Here is a 6,071-nt window from a genome sequence, read left to right as displayed (position 1 = left end):
AAAATATGTAGGAGGTAAGAATTTACGGAGTTTGTAAAGCAGTCCCATAACATAAATACGAAATTTAAATATTAAATTTTCATAAAATACTTATAGTTGGATCTTGATTGAAGCTCACTGCTGTTTGAGATGATTCTTCATAATAATATTCCACTTCATGGCATTTTCTACTTGTTTTACTGGCACATCAGGCGCATGAGGTTGCCCTTGGCCAGCTCAACGGTAGCCAACCATCTTTCTCTATCTTCTGTAAGGGTAATTGGGATCCTCAGTTGTCGCTGATCCCGCCTCACAGCATCCCTCCATCGGCCCTTCGGCCTACCACGTTGCCGCACACCATCCGGAACGTAACTGTACAGTTTATGAGCCACTCTTTCCTCGCTCATCCTCATCACATGGCCAAGCCATTTAAGCCTCTGTATCGTTATGTACGAGGAGATGCTACATTCCTTATAGAGCCCAAAAAGTTCACCATTTTCCCTTCTTCGCCAATTACCATTCTCGCATACGGGCCCTAAGATTCTCCTCAGAATTACTCTTTCAAACCTGTTAATCAGGTTAATGCTTTTATTGCTTAGGGTCCAAGTTTCTACACCATATGTGACGACTGGCCTTATCAACGTTTTGTACAGGGTGAACTTGGTGGTACGGCCAACAAGTCTACTTTTGATTAACCTCACAATGGAGAAATAAGCTCTATTTCCAGCAGCAAATCTGCTTCTAACTTCTTCTTCTTCTTCATCCTGGTTCTCATTAATAATAGAGCCAAGGTAAGAAAAACTTCTTACTATTTCGAAATTAAGTTCCACTTCATGACTGAACTTAAATTATTTTTTGCTCGAATATTGTTTCGCTTATTTGATCATGATCATTTAAGAAAAATTTAATAAATAATTTTCTCTATAGAGCCCGCATAAGTCCTGTCTCTGTGAGTTCTCTTAAAGAACTGGTGCAAAAACGTACGTATTATCTCCATCAAATCTCAGAACGAACTGTCTCTGTTTACTTAGTTAGTACTTGGCTTAGGCAAAAAATGCAGAACAAATGCAATTTTTCTTTTCCTTTTTAATCGTCACTTGACTGTTTCAATTGAATTGAAGCCTTCCATGATCTAGTTCAGACTTAGTGTTCGGTTACCTAAGAATTTAATTGCCATCTGTTGACTAATATTTCTATAAATTGCCAATAATCCCGTGAACGGGAGCCCGTGACCAAAAATAGCGACTTATTTTATACTGAGGTTTATGAAATGAAAAATGTACATTTGCCATCCTAAAGCCATAGGAATAATAAAATTACGGGAGCTGAATACGATATCGAAGAAACATAAAAAAAGACACAAATAGACGCAAAAAGCATTGGCGTAGGCATACGGGAGCAGGTGGGAGCCCTCCCCCAGATTTTTGAACTCCCATCCCCCCACCCAAAAATAAAAAAATTAAGGAAGTAGTTAGCTTTAATATAAATATATATAAGTTATGGTAAGACGAGGCCTCTATACAACCTTAATCCTAACTCACTATGTAAATAAGCATTGATAATGCATAAGGAGCATTACAGAGAGAATAAAGGTAGTATCATTCTAGTAAGCGTGCGTTATAATTCTGTTTCCTTTTTTAAGTCTTTCAGTCCAAGTGCTCGTAAGTTACATACATATGTACAAGTACATACATATATATGTACGTATGTGTAATGGGCTGAGGTCTGCTTCCCCCTTGGCGAAATCCTGCCTACATCCATGGCAAAAGGTCTGAATTTGCAGTATGTTGTTTGGGATCTGATTGACGTTAAAAATATAAATTTTTAACTTGGACAGGCGACTGGTAGTTTACTTTATTAAAAAGCTGCTAAAATTTTCGTTGATTTTTTATTCGATGTCCTATATTTAGGAGACTATCTAGCTCACAAAGAAAAAAAATAGAGTAATTTTGAGCTCTAAACACATAGGTCATGCTAATCTTCTCCGTTTTGTTCCAATTTAAGTATATGTACCACCGAAGCGAGTAACTTTTGACCTCTTATAGTTATATTATCATTTTGTGTATTCATCCCACTGTATTTTTTTTTCTTATGTAGACATATATTTTTCATGTGAGGCCAATGGACAAAGCCATTTTAAATGCCCAAAATGGCCAAACTGTAGCCAAGTAGCTAACAACAGCAGTAGTATATTCTTTTGTAAATGCGATAAATTTAGTTCAATGTCACAATATTTGTATTTTTTATACGCTCAGTGCAAATCGTTGGCCTCACATGATGACCTCCTGACTTCTTTATCGAAATATATTTATTTTTATTTCAAACTTCTTCTAAGTGAAAAAAGACTTTATAAGCTCAATATAGATTCCTACCAATTTACAAGCTAAGAAGATCAAAATTATGAAAACAAATATTTAAGAAACCATTTAAGTTAATAAAGGAGCCAAACTACTTAAAATATTGGACTATTTTCGGCACCCTTATCCCAATTAAATTCTATTAAGTTTGAATGCCCCATAATAACTTTTATAAAAGTGTATTAACTCTTGACAGAAAGCCCCACAATTTGAAAACAGAAATAAGCAAAAAGTAATTACAATTACAGTAATTTGAAACTATGAAACAGTAATTGGAAATGAAATTACAATTATGATTAGTAATTTCAACTGCTTGATGAACCACATTAATTATAAGAATATATGAGAAGATAGTAGGGGTGTGGTCAGAGAATAAAAAAAAATAGTTAAAAACTTAGTTATTAGTCCCAAATAAATAAATACGATTTTAAGACACTAATAAATAAGTGTCTAACTTATTTGTGTTCTTCTCTGATCGCACCCCCACCATCTTCTCCTCATATATATCCATGGTTAACTATCTTCTCATAATTATAAGAATAGTTCGAAATTACAATTACAAGTTGAACCAAAGCAATCGCAATTCTATATCACTGTAATTAGTAATTGCGATTACTTTTTGCCCAGCCTGTATAATATACAATAGATTTTATTTTAGTAATACATATATACAAACTTTCAAGTCAGAACTCATAAAGTTTAGTGTTTTGTTAGGTAGTAACTTAAAGTTTAGGTCCCCAAGCTGTTTGCAAGCCGCGATTCCCATGCTGTTTGCAAGCCGCAGTTCGCCACACAGCACTTTTTTTTGGCTGTTTTAATTTTATGGAATCTTAGTTGAACTAAAAACATTTCGCAGCACACTTGTCTAGCTAAAAGATAATTAAAATGTGACCACAATGATTCTTAGAGGTTGACTATGTAGGAAAATAAGAAAAAAAACAACACTATGAAGTAAATGCTGGAATGCACTGAATATTTGCTATTTCAATTTTAATTTGTTTTTCTTTTTGTTATATTTTAAGAAAGTTGCATTCTCTTGCGGCATCTCTGGCATGCGCTAACCATCTTTGAGAATCGCTGACTACTAATCACCACACCCCTGATGAATTCCAGCATTGTTGTTCGAAACGTTGGAAATAATGAATAATTGAAAAATATTTTTGTTTTTCTTAACTACAGTCCTGACCATCTCCAAAAGAAGTGTTATCCTACGCGCTGTTAATCTAACCTCAAACTTAGTCAATAATGATAAAAATTGATGATTAAATATAACAAACAACTTTCACCATATATAATAACGAATAGGAAACATACAAGTTTATAAGTTATAAATAAAGTTCATATTATGAGGTTACAAAGTGCGGTAGTTTATTGTAAAGCGGCTTTACAGCGAACGCGAGTATATTTGATAGTACTATGAAGTACAAGCAAGTCTTGATAGTACGGCAGTAGTGCCACGACAAAAAAGTTCTGATAATACAAGAGCCGGGAAGAAAAAAAGCAGTTATCTCATCCCAATTTTTTATTACTTTAGTGAAAACTAGGTACAATTACTAGACAAAAGTGATGAGTCTGCCAAGTATAGGTAGGGGGAATAAAAAATGAAGGCTGTTTAAAAAACTTTAAAAAAACACTAATTTTTCATTCGGAGCTCAATATCTTAAAAACTACCAACACCAGAAAATCTAAGAGAACATTATTTAAAGTAATAGATAGTATGATACAAGAGTACATTTGCTGAAATACTAGCCCTAAAAGAGCTATTTACGTCGAATAGTTCTCGACATATAGCTTTTTAAAAAACAAAATCTACTGAAAGATTAATAGTTAGTTAATTGATTTTAAGAATTCTATATCTCAGGAACTATGTGACGTACAGATGTCTATTAGCACTCAAATTAAAGCTAGTTTAATGGACTATAAAGAAATTTATGAACTTTACCTTCGTAGGAATAGTAGTTTCCATGATATTTGCTAAAATAAATTGATTTATTTTATAAATAAATTGATGCCCCGAAAGCAAATAGATATGTATGCGACAAGCAGGTACTTTCTGGGTGAGAATGGGCGAACGCCCTGAAACTTAATATCAATTACGCACCCCTGCGTGGAGTCCCAGGAGCCAGTGGACAGCAAGGAGAAGTTGGGTCCCTCTGTCGCAAATGCGGCAGAGAGTCTGAAACACCAGCGCATGTGCTGGGAAAATGCCCCAACAACTCCCTCCTTATAACACGCCGGCACCACAGGGTCAAAGAAGAATTGATGAAGTTCCTTGAAAGAAAAGACTTCGCCTGCTTCGAGGAGGTCTATTGTATTGACACCGACGGATCCGTAAGATATGCCGATATTGTCGCGTTTACAAAAGTTGGAGACACGGCTCTTGTCTTGGATCCGACGGTGAGATTTGAAAGTAACGACCTCGAACAGGAAGGTGGAGTGGAAAGGGAAAAAAAGAAAATATATGAAAAATGCGTCCCTTTCCTTAAGGAAAAATTCCGCGAGACCTTCGGAGAGAGAGAGTTCACCGTGAGAGGCCTCTGGTTTGGATCTCGTGGAACAATACCAGATAGAACAAGGAGCTTCTTAGAAGGCCTAGGTGTTAGCATTGGGGATATTGCGATCTTGGCGGAAAATATTATTTTGGACTCCCTGGGGATCATACACCATCACCTGCATGGGAATTAGCTCTGAGATTGTTCTTTGTTTTATCTATTTATTTATTCATTTTAATATGTTGACCTCTCTATGTGTGTGTCTTAACGTATTTATTCATTAAATCATTTTATTTTATTAATACTATGTTGTTTTTTTTGTTTGTTTTTTTTAAAAACGTATTTATCCATTCAAGTATTTCCAGTAGCCGGTTTTTTTTGTTTTTTTAATTATATTTTCCTCTTAATCTATATGTTATTCTTATTCTTGTAAAATGTATCTAGTTGTGTGTTCTTGATGGACTGATCTACTGCTGTGACTATGAATGAAGGTCTGATCTCACATTACCGTCTTATATTGAATTTCTTTAGCGGGTCACTGAAGAGGATCTAGGAGGGTGAATTCAGGAGAGCGAATTTGTTGATAAGTTGAATTGAATAATTGAGCAGAAATGAGAGGGAAAAATGGGAGTTAGTGAAACATTTGTATTGGTTGTACAGACCGAAATGGATTGTAAAAGGAAACTGTAATGGTGAAAAAAAAATTTTTATTATATCCTATTAATTGTATATCTTTTTTTATGATTATACCATGAATATGTATTGTAGATATGTCCGAATACGGATTGATAAGTATGCTGTGTAAGATAGCAACCTAATGTATTTAGGCAGCATATATGAATAAAGTATTTCTCTCTGTTCGGAGAATAGGTTTGATTTATGAAAAACTTCATTTCAAAAACCATTGGACGTACAGATGTCTGCCAGCGCTCAAATGAAAGCTAGTTAAATTTACTACTAAATAGTTAATTAAGTTTATCTGTAGGAGTAGTAGTCTTTATGATATTTGACAAAATAAAATATTAATTTCTAGTTGTTCGTATAAAATGTTGGATTTTGGAAACAATATATCTCTCAATCCATAAGACGCACATATGTCTGCCAACTCTCAAAATAAAGGAAATTTAACTTAATATAAAGTGATTTATGACACTTATCTTCGTAAGGGTAGTAGTTTTTATGATATTCATGAATATGAATATGGCAAATGAAAATTTGTCCGAATAACTATAAATCAATTTAT

General features: G+C 34.3%; 1 pseudogene; it reads right to left on the bottom strand.

The window, feature by feature from the left end:
- Positions 1-1,911: 1,911 nt before the first annotated feature.
- Positions 1,912-2,008, bottom strand: LOC112210340 (U6 spliceosomal RNA; annotated as a pseudogene).
- Between the last annotated feature and the right edge of the window lie 4,063 nt (positions 2,009-6,071).

Source organism: Halyomorpha halys, unplaced genomic scaffold, assembly GCF_000696795.3.
Source record: "Halyomorpha halys isolate HHAL.00 unplaced genomic scaffold, Hhal_1.1 Scaffold511.1, whole genome shotgun sequence".
NCBI classification, from domain to species: domain Eukaryota; kingdom Metazoa; phylum Arthropoda; class Insecta; order Hemiptera; family Pentatomidae; genus Halyomorpha; species Halyomorpha halys.
Note: the sequence above shows the minus strand (reverse complement) of the source record. Positions and strands in the feature narration are given on the sequence as shown.